The sequence below is a fragment of the Periplaneta americana genome, chromosome 14, assembly GCF_040183065.1.
Source record: "Periplaneta americana isolate PAMFEO1 chromosome 14, P.americana_PAMFEO1_priV1, whole genome shotgun sequence".
NCBI lineage: Eukaryota > Metazoa > Arthropoda > Insecta > Blattodea > Blattidae > Periplaneta > Periplaneta americana.
The window spans coordinates 53,524,072-53,537,397 of NC_091130.1; the positions used below are offsets into that span (position 1 = coordinate 53,524,072).

The 13,326-nt window shown below is 33.4% G+C and overlaps 1 protein-coding gene and 1 long non-coding RNA gene across 4 annotated transcripts in view; one reads left to right on the top strand and one right to left on the bottom strand.

Moving 5' to 3' along the window:
• The window catches only part of LOC138713282 (microtubule-associated protein futsch-like), a 1,205,925-nt gene that overhangs the window by 883,857 nt on the left and 308,742 nt on the right, over positions 1 to 13,326 (bottom strand). The window lies entirely within an intron of this gene.
• LOC138713281 (uncharacterized) lies at positions 7,422 to 13,200 on the top strand. Of its 2 annotated transcripts, none has more exons than XR_011335816.1 (5): positions 7,422 to 8,532; positions 8,633 to 8,883; positions 9,149 to 9,271; positions 9,493 to 9,700; positions 9,929 to 13,200. It is a non-coding gene; the product is annotated as an uncharacterized lncRNA (long non-coding RNA). The 2 variants fall into 2 exon arrangements; XR_011335815.1 differs by having other exon boundaries at positions 9,146 to 9,271; positions 9,929 to 13,199.

Here is a 13,326-nt window from a genome sequence, read left to right on the forward strand (position 1 = left end):
GGAATGCTCCATTATCATACTGACTTATGTAAACATGCGACACAATGACCTAATGTAGGTTACATGCAGTATGTCAAGAGATAATTTATTTACCAAGAAGCTATCACAAAGAGGACCCACGTAATTATTTTCCAGTTTCTAAAATTATGTATTCCTCTTATACAGACCAATTTCTTTATGACTTTCAAAAATTAACCATAAGTTTAGAATTTCAATAATAGTTATAATAATATGTTTTCTATACAGAGTGGTCCAAAAGCCTCGATCCATTTCCATTAAATCGGCAATATTTTCTTTTTATTTCAGTTTAATCAAGATGTATGCTTACTATTGAAGAATGAATAACAGTTGTTTCCGCGTGATTGCGATTATTAAGCTATGAACAAGTGGATCAGGATTGTGAACGAAAATTTTACAAACCAGCACCTACTAGAGCCAATATTCGGATGTTAGTGAACAAATTCAAAAGAACAGGAATTCTTCGTGATGAAAAGCGTTCCGGCAGACCACAGACCTCTGCAAATGATGTTCCACTTCTTTAGCATGCGACTGAACGCAGTCAAGGCGCGTCGACTCACCGTCTCAGTAATGAACTGGACATTCCCAGGACAACAGTCTGGAGAGTGCTGCGGTTTGCACTCCACAAACGTGCGTATCATCTGCAAGTGCTACATCGTTTAGAACAGGAAGATTATGCTGCCCGTCAGGCTATGTGCCATGATCTACTTGAGGCTGTTAATGAGAATCTAATGAACCATATCCTTTTATGTGACGAGACAACATTTCATACTTGTGGTCGTGTGAGTAGACATAACTGTGGAATATGAACCGACGAGTAACCTAATGCTACTTACGAATGGCAAAAGGATACATCCAGAATTGCTGGTTCATACATCATGTTTCCAGAATCCACAGTCATTGGAGTCACATACTTGAACATGCTTCAACAATTTCTAGAACCACAGCTTACTCGGGATGGTGTTTTACACTTTGTTGTCGTTCAGCAAGATGGTGCTCCACCCCACTTCGCTATGGTTGTGTGTGACTGTCGGAATGAAACCTTTCCGAATCAGTGGATCGGCAGAGCTGCGCCCAGACTCTGGGTGTCACGTTCACCAGATTTAACCCTCACTTAATGTTTTTGCTTGGGGTTTTATTAAGTCCCATGTGTACAAGACAAAGATTCGTGACCTTCCTCATTTATGGCAACGCATTTACGAAGCAGTAACAGCTATTAGACCACGCAAGCTTCGTAATGCTTTCAGAGCGATAGTGCAACGCTCGGAGCAGTGCTTCGAAATGGAACGGGGGCAGAATGAACTGTACTGAATATTGTACATAGACTTCTGACATAACATATGTAAGCTTAACAATCATTAATGTTGTACGATGCTTTCAACAAAATGGATCGAGACTTTTGGACCAACCCGTATATCTCAAGTTCTACATGTCTGGAAAACATGGGTTTCTTCTACCAGAACACAGATTAAGCATATTATAATTATCTTACAGCTTATTAAGCGACGACAGAAGAGTGAAAGACGAATGTAAGCTTCACGCATTCGTAGTCTTCAGCAAAATCAATAAAATTATAGATTTTAAAGTCGGGCCACTTCTATAAAAGGGCCTGAGTCGCGAAATGGAAAAAAAAAAAAAATAATATACATGCCTTTCGCATGTTAATTGAAGAATAGACTATGGCCAGAGAAGACCATTAGTTAAGCAAGAAGAATAGAGCTGAAGAATATTTTCATATGAGCTTATGTAGGTTGTAAACAGTAGAATAAGGTATCGTGGCGAGCTTAAGGAGGGGAGCGATGAGTTTCGTTAAGTTCTACATTATTGCACATTTATGACAATTTTACAGCATGCAGAAAGCCTCAAGTAGGCCAAAATTATATGTTAAGAACTATGATCAGACAAAATTATTTTATAAGGTAATAATTACTGCTTTATAGTAATAATCTATTTTGCTCTGACATAAGGGTAATTTCTTTCGCTTTTTAAAACGAAGTAGAATGAGTAGTGCACCAGTATTTGCCCGTTAAAAATATTTAACAATTTCCTGAGTTTGTACATTGATATTTCAAATCGATGTAGATTAGTACTAATCATAAAAATCTGTTCCGAAGATGTGTGAAAAATTTAATAACTCTACGCGATATCATTCAGAAGACGTCTATTCCTCAGTATCTATGTTAAGGAGGGAAAAAATCTGATTAGTAAACAAATCACTTGATACAGTTTATGTACAGATACCAAATTTAAACAAATGAGCTGAGTCTTGATAGCAGTCCTCCTCTATGTAGGCAACAAGATTCGCAAGACTGTCCACAAGTAGCTCTTGTTTACTGCACATGCCAATGCGTTGTATCTGGAACTTAGTAAAATTAGGTGGCCGAAATTTTGCTTCTGGGTCTGTACAAAGTTAACAGTAAATAAGTTGGTATGTCTACACATTGTTTATTTCAGCGACATCTAAATCCTGTCACAATTTCAGAATGGGCCTACAATGAATAATATCGAATTTCAAAACTCAGTATCGCTTCCCCTTAAATTAGAGCAGAAACTGTGAAATTTCTTAAATGACTCCAAGTTCCAGACACGACAACATACAAACGCAATAAAAACAAATTTGTAACAATCGGGTTCTCTACACTGGCAAGCCAACGTAAAAGAGGTCACATCGAGGATGTTAAGTTTATGTGCGGCAGGTGATGTAAACAATTGGGCAGGTGTACTTACACGTCGCAGGTCTTGCGTGGACACTGCTGTTTAACCTCACAAAAATAATAGAAGAGCCCATTTAAGAACGAGACTCTGTACGAGAAAGCCTTCTTTAGCTTAAAGGTGTGATATGCATTTTGAACTTCGCTATAAAGGAACAGCATTGAAAGAACTTAATTGTGAGGAATTTGTAAGTTTTTAGCAAATTCATTTAGAACCCCAGCGTGAATTTAACTCATTAGACTGAAAAACAAATGTTTTAAAGGAAAAGAATAATCTTTTAAGAACAAGTTTTTCTTGTCTCTCACTTTAAAGATTCTGTGAGAACAACATACTTCATTGACAACGACTGACACGTGTATTGAAGAAGCCATCCTTAGCAGTAATGCAATGCAGACATACAGTATTTTACATTGCTATATTTTACAGTTGTATGCTTGGAATTAGATGTAAAAACCAATTTCTCTGCACAATAAATTTCAGTTGTCGACTGTATACACACTTTCACTACAACAATCGGTTTTCATTTGTTTAATTTAACGATATTGTCAACAGCAGACGTTTGGAGAATGTACAGCTGAAGCCTAATAACATGAACAAAGGGACTTGAACAAAAGCGGGACTTACCAATTGCAGACACTGTTTTCAAATATACCAAAAAACAATTAAAATCAGAACAACAGACAATAAGCATCGAAATATATATAATAAATAATAATAATAATAAATAGGACATAAAAAGCGAACACATTACTGAGTAGATTCACGTATTGACATACATTGCATGTAATCGCCTCAAAGGATGAAAGTAAATGAAGAGTACAAAGGAAAAATAATCTGAAGTCTTGGTTTTTCTGAACCGACGCATGCGAAGTGCGAGGTGCAACGCTCGCCTCGTAGACATCCGAACTACACGAGAGATAGTGAGTGGTTTCTATAACTGCGAGATGCGACGTCTGTTCTACTCGCAACTATAGAAACCATTCACTATCTCTCATATATAGTGAGGATCACGTAAGAGCAGTTCCTAAAATGCTAATTTGGCCCACTCTTCAGTGTTACCAACTAATACCAGATATCACCAAAGAGGGTCAATTCACAATGCCATGTACAATGATAATAATAATAATGATAATAATACTAATAATAATAATAATAATAATATATACTATTAACAATAACAATGTCTTGCTTATTTACTTATTTATCATATCTCATCTTTATGTTGGGAAGTGTTTTCTAAATGGTTCAATAATTTGTGAAAGAGTAGGCTTATATTTTGCTCCTCTCGCATATTATGTTGGAAATTAATAGATTAATATGATCTAATATTAAAATGTATTTTGTCTGACAACATGAAATTATTTTTTTTTTTCACGATTCACGAGACCTAACCTAAAAATGTATTTTGTTTCATCACGTGAAATGATTAGTACAAACTCCGAAAACCGAATGCAGCTTTGAAATGTATGCTTAAGAACACTTACTTACTCCTCATAATTTTGCTATTCTAGTTACAATTTCTATCTCCGTGCGCATTTTCTATCGATCACTCTAGTGCATGTATCACACCATATGTTATATTTATTTACACTTATTTGGTTATACTCTTGAATTGTAACCACAACGCAACGCAACACATAAATTAACTATTATGTAATAATATAATACTGATATTAATTAATTATTAGTATGTTCGAATTTCACTAGCTTCCAGTAATCATCTCAGAAATCTAGAACAATTTGAATTTTCAGAATTTGCACTGCTGGCAAATAACTGATCCTGCTGCCAACGTAACAGTTAGAAAATCACTACCAGTTGTAGTATTTTTCAGTATCGAAATTCGAAACGAAGTTGCCAAAAGAAAATGCAACCTTCAAACTAGAAAATCACCATAATCCACTAGCATATGTATAATGGGGGAAAAATGGTTAGGTTTCACCCTTAGAGTATTAAGTAAGCTGATCCGGACTATGGTCGCATCTCGCACGTCGCATGCGTAGGTTCAGAAAAACCAAGGCTTAAGTCATAATTCTCTTAAATCCTCTGATTAAGGTTCTGGCTGATATGTACATCTATCAGGCAGTACATCTCAGTTGACGATGAGTCAGAGGAAGAACAATTGTTTGTAAACATCTGAAGTCTGACTAGTGTAATATGTAGCTAGTCGGCGATGTATGCAATAGAGGCGGAAAGGAATTGACCATCCTACCCCATTATCTCCTGGCCTAGTTGCCTCATAAGTGGTGCCTTCTTGGTATCACTTGTGAGGTTCAGATCTGTCTTCGGACAGTTGACTAAACAACAACAATAAAGAATTCTTTTAAAGATGATATCATCTAATTCAATATATTATTGAAAATGTTATGTTTTTTTCTTATCAAAACCGGTAAAGTAGAATTATCACCACGGATATAGGTATCCTTTCCTACTTTTCCATTAGCAACAGCAATAAATTTTGCAGTAATATACTGAATTACTTAGATGATGGCATCACTCTCAAAAGAATTATTGCGACATTGTTTTTCCTCTGTACTCTTCAAATAGTGATAACAATAACAACAGATGAATAAAGTCTTTTTATTAGTATTAAAGATAAGTACAGAATATTTTATATAGGAATCCAATATTTCAATGTGTGAATCCTTCTCTTTTTAAGGTGTTTCTTACTAATAAATGCCTTTTTTTTTGTCATTTTAAAGCAATATTTCTTGTTTATTTGCAATTTTCTAATTAATTGTAATGTAATGTGTATGAAATTTAAATATTTGAAACAATGACTAACTTTACTAACAATAGTAAATAAAAATAATTTATTTCGGTGCTTAATCTGCTAATAATCGTGTTTTAATGCTATTGGTGTAATATGAATAATGATCGACAATCCACAGTTACACATATAATATTGTCATATCTTCATGATACCAACAATTACATATTTAAACATTAAGCTCGCTCTCATAGAAGTTGTCACGTAGCATTTTTAATTGTTTGCTTTCGTATTTTCAAATCTTAATGTTACAATTTTGTGCTATACATGTTTATTATTCTAGGAGAAAAAAATTTGAATGAGGAACAGACAGTTACAGTGTTGCCAATTCAGCGGTTTTCTCGCTAGATCTAGCGTTTTTCAGTATTAGTTTAGCGGGTAAAATTTATGAAATTTGTATTGCTCATATAGGGATTTAGCGGTTTTTGTAACACTCACAGCGGTAAAATGATCTTATTTTTACATTGGCAATATAGCAATTTAGCGGTTTCTATACTGTATATTAGCGAGTTTATAAGAATCGAGTTGGCAACACTGGTCAATTATTGTCGGGTGACAGAAGGTATAAGCTAGAATACTGTAAATAAATTCAGTAAACCTTTGCAAAGTAAACTTCATGCTTTCGTTAATGAATTTGGTGCTCATGTGTTTTCAACCGATGGAACAGTTTTGTTATGTAAGGTTTGTAAAAAACAGTTAATCACGAAAACAAGTATTTTATAAGTCAACATGTCTCACCTAAGAAGTAAATATGTGAGTTACGTTGATATAATTTAAATTTATTGCTAAAATATATTATGCATTTTTCAAAAATTATTGTGATTTTTTTACATTTTTATTGCCCTTTTTTGCCTGCCATTTTAACTGTTATAAATGCCTAAACATTCGGGCTCTAGTTATGATTATGAGGACAGTTTTCTGTCCCCGCCTATGGGTTACAGAGTAATTCTGTGGCTGTATTTATTACAGAATAAGAGGGTTTTCTAAGTTCAGGATCGTTTCTGATCTCCAGCTCCAGCCACTACTCACGGCAGCAAAATGTTCCACAAATACTGCAGCCTCTCTCACATGAGGAGTCTCGGACGACCTTCAGATTTTCTACTGTCACCTCGGGATCATAAAAAGAGTCCGTGACTACGAACCCGGAGACATGGTTGTCATGACAATAACGCCATCAGTCTGCAGACGGGGGCTCGTACTACCGTGGCAAATCGAGGGTAGGGAGTCTTTTAAACCAGGTATAGGGAAGACCAGGTAACTTGATACCCTAAGGGTGAAACCTAACCATTTTTCCCCCATTACTACAAATGCTAGTGGATTATGGTGATTTTCTAGTTTGAAGGTTGAATTTTCTTTTGCCAACTTCGTTTCGAATTTCGATACTGACAAATACTATAAATGGTAGTGATTTTGTAACTGGTATGTTGGCAGCTGAGGCAAATATCGACAATATTTGCCGGTACTGGAGTTCCATGAAATTAAAATTGTACTAGATTTCTCAGCCGGTTACTGGAAGATAGTGAAATTCGAACTTATTAATAATTAATTAATATTAGTATTAATATTAATACATAATAGTTATTTTATGTGTTGCGTTGTGGTTATAATTCAAGAATAGTCAGATAAGTACGAATAAATATAATATACTTGGGCGTGATAATGCACGTGGGTAATGGATAGAAATATTATTTCAAATTTTAATGAATTTCTTTCGTGTTTAGATTTTTATTACTATGTCAAAAAAATGAAATAGTGTTGCAGTGACTCCTCCAAGGAAGAAAATGTGTGGCATTCAGAGTACGCTTCAGAAATCTGTAGTTCACGTGTATAATGAGTTGAAGAAAGAAGATAATGAAGAAGGAATTATGCTAACGGAGACAGCAATTACAACCAGAATAGGGAAATTATTAGGAGTAAGTATTCTTAAGCATACATTTCAAAGTGGTATTCAGTTTTAGGAGTTTGCACTAATAATTTCATGATTGTGGTCAAACAAAACAAATTTTTAAGTTAGGCCTAGATGTTTAATCAAGTCAGTGATTTTCATATTGCCAAACTAAATACATTTAAGATACTGTAATACTGCAGTAGGTGATAGCTTAAATACATTTACAAATTAGACGAACAAATAATCAAACAGCACGAAAGTAAATTTCCAGTTTTCTCTTTTAGTATTAAATTAACCGTTCAGATCACAATTTACATGCCACATCGGCCGAAGAAAATACAAGTCATATTGTAATTATTAACTTGATATTGCAGCAAATATTACATGAATGTTGGCCTGTTATGGTGCTTAAAAATAATTCAGTTTTATATAATAACTATATAATATACTCTATAAAGCATAGGAACGTTGACTCTGGCTGAATAATTTATTCATGACTGGTCTAAGTAATATTAAATATGGTGTTTCTTCAGAAAAGCTACCCCACCCAAAGTACTTGTTAAGATATAACACTCGAGAGGACGAGGACGCACTACTGGGAAACTAACCATTTCTCTTCGTCATGGACCTCTCGCATGTTATATTGGTAATTAGTAACAAGTTTGAGGGAGGGACTACAACAATGCATTAGAATATACAGGTAAGTGTCAAAGGATTTTTGTGCTGAAAGTATTTGTGGCTGTGCACTAAAACCACGTGTTCATCACTATGTAAATATCACAGAAATCAATTAAACAAAATAAAATTATGCCTTCTTTGATGTAGCTTTTCTGGAGAATTACCTAAATATTAGCCTACTTAAACCTATCGTAGACCCAACCTAACATATTGATCATTTTCTATTCATATAGCTGCAAATGTTGGTATCATGCATGAATTTTATGATATAACAATTTTTAGAAGTGTTATGTTATTGTTTGTTATTACAGCTTGGCTTTACTACAGCCACGAATGTGAGAAATTCACAGAAGGGGACCCCACTTGTGACACCAGGAAAACATAGACTACGTAAACATCCAGTGACTGATGCTGATGATTTTACGAAAGATGCAATTGCGAGATTTATTTATGACAAGTTACATAAAGGTAGGGAAGTTACAGGAATTATTGTGTTGATTTATGGAATGTAATTCTGATATTAGTCATATGTATAAAAATATGGCATAATTTTCATTTACTGTTACAGGGGAAGTACTAACAGCAGCAAAAGTTCTGGAACATATGAATGATGATTATGAAACATATTTATTTAGAGTATCCTTATCATCGGTGAAAAAAATTTTGAAAGAGATGAAATTTCTATGGAGCAAAGGGGATCCTTATACACATGTACGAGAAAGTGATGTTATTCGTTTTTAAGAGAATATATAAGAAATGTGGAGCGTGAGAACCCTAAACCCGTAGTATTCTTGGATGAGACTTGGATTTTTATGAATGGTAAATTTCAATGTATTGTGAGACATTGAGTGATTGAATTTTTTACTAACAAATAGGTTAACACTTATGTGGAATATGAAATTGCAATTAATATAGGCTACTAGTAATGAATTCAAGTGGGAACAACATGTTTTGCAATTAATAGTTTCATATTATAACTAGAGGTTAGTTATAAAATTCTTGAACGGTTTTCCTGTCTTTAAAATTTTTGTGTCTCTTAGAGTGTCAATGTGAATTGCTTGTCTCTCTCTGTTTTTTTAAGTAGGATCACCCAGTTATTCATGAAATAAACCAGGTGAAGTTTCCAGTGACATGAATGGTGTTATTCATAGACCAACAAATGAGGGTGGAAGATTAGATGCCGGAACGAAAGGTGGATTTATACTCGGTAAGTTATATTGATTTATATTTTACATAAATTTGGCAATAGTAATTTTTTAAATCAGGGTACAAAAATATAAAAATTGGTGACTAAATAAAAACATGGGAAAGCCTTTCACCAAAGAGGATCTCATGTCATGTTATGTTATGTTACGTTTTATTTTCTTTATTTAAATGCTGTGAATTCATGTGACGTAATTATATGCCCAGGTATAATTTTTATTGCAGGTGCTGATTTAATTTTTTCATGCAATTGAAAGAAAAGTCAGGACTACCATAGTGCTATGAATAGCCCTGTAGTTGAGAAGTGGGTGCAAACACAGTTGTTGACCTGAGAACATTAGGGCAATGCGTTATTGTCATGGATAGTGCTGCATATCATAGCAGACTTGTGAAAAATCAGCCAACAACAAAATGGAGGAAAGAACAGCTACTGGTGATTGCAACTGAATATAATAGATTTGTTGTACTAAATGATAAGAGTTGATGGTGTGAAATCACCTTTTGATATTATATTTCAATATTAATTTCCATACTTTGCAGTTACTGCTACTGCTACTGCTACTGCTACTCCTACTCCTACTCCTACTGCTACTGCTACTGCTACTGCTACTCTTATTTCTCATAATTAGGCATACTTATAGATGCTACTTTTTTCTTTCAGGTGAAATTGAATCTACATAAGAATCCTAAAACAACAGGGCCTTGCCAATTACTGTTCTGAAGCGGCCTTGTCTTATGTGTTGTGTCTATATACAATTAATTCTTTCAGTTTTTTTTTCCCCCTTTAATCTAATGAAGTTGTTGGTTGATTGATACCAAGTGTTCAGCAGTTGATGTCATTTGTTATCTTGCACTCCAATATTTAACCAGATGATTGAAAGCTGCGTAAAGTTAAACAGTCAAGACAATGATCCATATCTTCATTGAGATTTCAGAAATGGCATGGGGAGATTCTGAAATATCAGTTCTTTGTAAATATTTGAGACAATCATGGCCTGTGATAATATGAGTACTGCCACTGTAGATTTTCATAGAAGTTCAGTTATTAAATTAGGTGTATTATTTTTACTATGTATTGTACTATATTTTTGTTTCGCTTAATTGATGAATTATATATGCTGTAAATTCAATAGTAGACTGTAGGCCTATAGCTTAACTGATGAATTGTATGTGCTATAAATTAAATAGTAGGCTGTATACCACAAGTGATGAATTGTTTATGCTTGTAATGTGAAGTAATTTGCATGATATTTATTATCAATTTCTGTATATTTCAACTGATTGAATTGTTTATACTTTTAAATTGAATTAACTTGCTTGCTATGTATTATATTTTATAGCTTAACTGATGAATAATTGTTTAGGTTTGTCAATTTAATAATCTGAGTGCCATGTACTTCATATTTTTAGTGGAGCCACCAATGTAGCTTAGTCGGTAGACTCGTTGGCCTGAAAATTCAGAGCTGCACTCGAGGGTAGTTTGGATCCCCCATTTGGTCTGATTAGTTGGTTTCTTCTGAGGATTTTCCTCCATCGTGGAGCGGATGCCGGATGGCCTATTGCAATTTTTTCATTTGCTTTAGAATCATTCCGATTTTTGTTACCACATTGTCATGTTCTGATCTTGTTATTCTTTTAACAGTGTGGTAAGATGCAGGTATAGATAACCTTACAGTAATTTTGCTACCTTTCAACTACCTCATTACCTCCCACTCCATAAAGTTCATGGATCCACAGAAGTACCAGTCGTCGATGTAACTCGACCATTTTGCTTAAAATATTAAAACACTGTAAAATATTGAGATTTCATGCTGTTACGTCCAATACTGCAGCAAGAATATCTGATTTTGAGTCTGATAGTATGACAGCCTTCTCAGATTTATGAAGTTGATACTGGAGATTTTGTAAGCTTAAAAGTGTATCTAAATTTTCACTATCAAAATTAGTCAGTGTTTGAAGTTAGTTAGTTAGTTAGTTAGTTAGTTAGTTAGTTAGTTAGTGGCGTTTAAAAAGGGCGCATCAGCTACTATGGCTATTTGCGCCCTTATCTAAAATCTTTCACTAAACACAAACACAATACAATAACCAGAAAGTTTAAAAAACTAAAAAGCATTGTCACGGTTAAAATGGGGCAAACAAGTGTTTGAATATAATTCCCTGTAAAAGGGAATATACTGGCATTATACTACAACACCACTACATCTATGGCTTGGTAAACAGGATCCATCTATAAAAAATACTGTATGTAGTCACTCACTGACCAGATCATTTATCGTTGCTAATGATTTTTAAAATGTCTGGAGAAGTATCACATTTCTTAACATTATCTGTTAAAGTTAACTTACATACTATTCATTTTGAAATAACTTGGGATTGTGTTTTATTAGTAAAGTTTCCCTTGATTGAGCAAGTTTGAGTTCTCCAAGTAGAGTCAAAAAGTCTGTTGGGATTTTGGCTCAGTTTATTAATATTTGTGGACTGTGATTTTTTGTTCTAGACAACCATATTATCTGCAAATGATGAGATTATCATAAGACCTATTTCTTTAGTCAGACCATCGACATTAATATTGGAAAATGTATTCCTGAAAACAACAATGTGGGAAGCCCAGATGAATCTGTCTCTATTTACATATTTGTGACAATGAATCAAATAATCAAGTCACTGACCCAATGTAACACTTTATCATGGACACCCTAAGTTTGCAATTTCTTAAGTGATTTATATTTACAGAGCCATATGATCCTTGAAAATAAATTAAAATTGCTAAGGTGTTTTGTTTTCTGTTTAAAATATCTTTAATATCTTGACTAAAATTTAAAATCTGTCCATTTGTTGAATGTAATTTTCTAAAGTCAACTCAATAAGATGAAAGTTAGTTACTAGATTCCAGGAACCAATTCAATCTATGAAATCATCTCTTCCATAATTTTGGCTATCATACTGGTAAGTGGTATCTGTCGATAACTCGAAAAGATATTAGTTGAATAATTGCTTTTCAAAATTGATGTTATGATAGATTTTCTCCAGACAGATATTGTATTTTAGTTGAGATTACAAGATAAAAGTAGTGAGTTTGCTTGTTTGCCAACATATTTAAGAAAATCAGCATGTGTATTGTCTGGACTTGGAGATGTTTTGGGTCTTATGTTATTAAATGAATAGTAATATTCAGTTCTTGATTAAATATTGTTATATAAAGTAGATTGTAGATTTAATATTTCTTTCACTTTTTCCTTAATAGTCTGACGTACACAGATAAAACTAACACCCACACCACCAACTAATCTAATAGAAATTAAAATATAATTAAATGTAGAAAAAGTAATTAAAATTATAAATACACGTAATAAACCATACCCCCTAATTTCAACAATTTACTATTTTATTCCCTTTTACAGCTTGTAGATAATTATTAATTATAGTTATTACTTATTAGCATAATATTTATTGAACTTATTGGCTATTTCACTTCGTTTGAAAGATGTTATTGTGTACAAAAAGCATTTTTTGATGATCGTTTCATGCTGTATGTTGTGTATAAATCTATGATTTCTGGCCATCTGTTCTGTGTAATCCATCTTTTGTATAGAATTAATAAAATACTCTTTTGGCAGTAATTATTTTATTAATTGAGTATTTAATTTTCACCAGCTCACATTTCTTGAATCATTTTTTTTTTCTTATTTAAATTTAGGACACAAGAGCCAAAAAGAGACTTCACAGTTATGTATCATACATTTTTTCAATGACAGACGTGGAGTTCCAGAAATAATAAGTGTAAGTGTAACATTATTAAGCAATTTACAAACAAATGAAATCTTTAAAAAGGTATCTAGAAGTGAAATTACTTATGGCTTTAAGGACCAAAATTATTTTTGTAAGTTGATTTATTATTATTTCAGTTTTAGCCTAGTTGTATTATCCATTTCCTTACTAATTTCGAAAGATAATCAGAAGTTCATTCGAATTCCAACCAAAAGTCAATTGGGTATTAATTTATCTACCTTTAGGAAGTACAGTATATGTACGCTGGAATCTTTGAAGTGAAGTGACAAT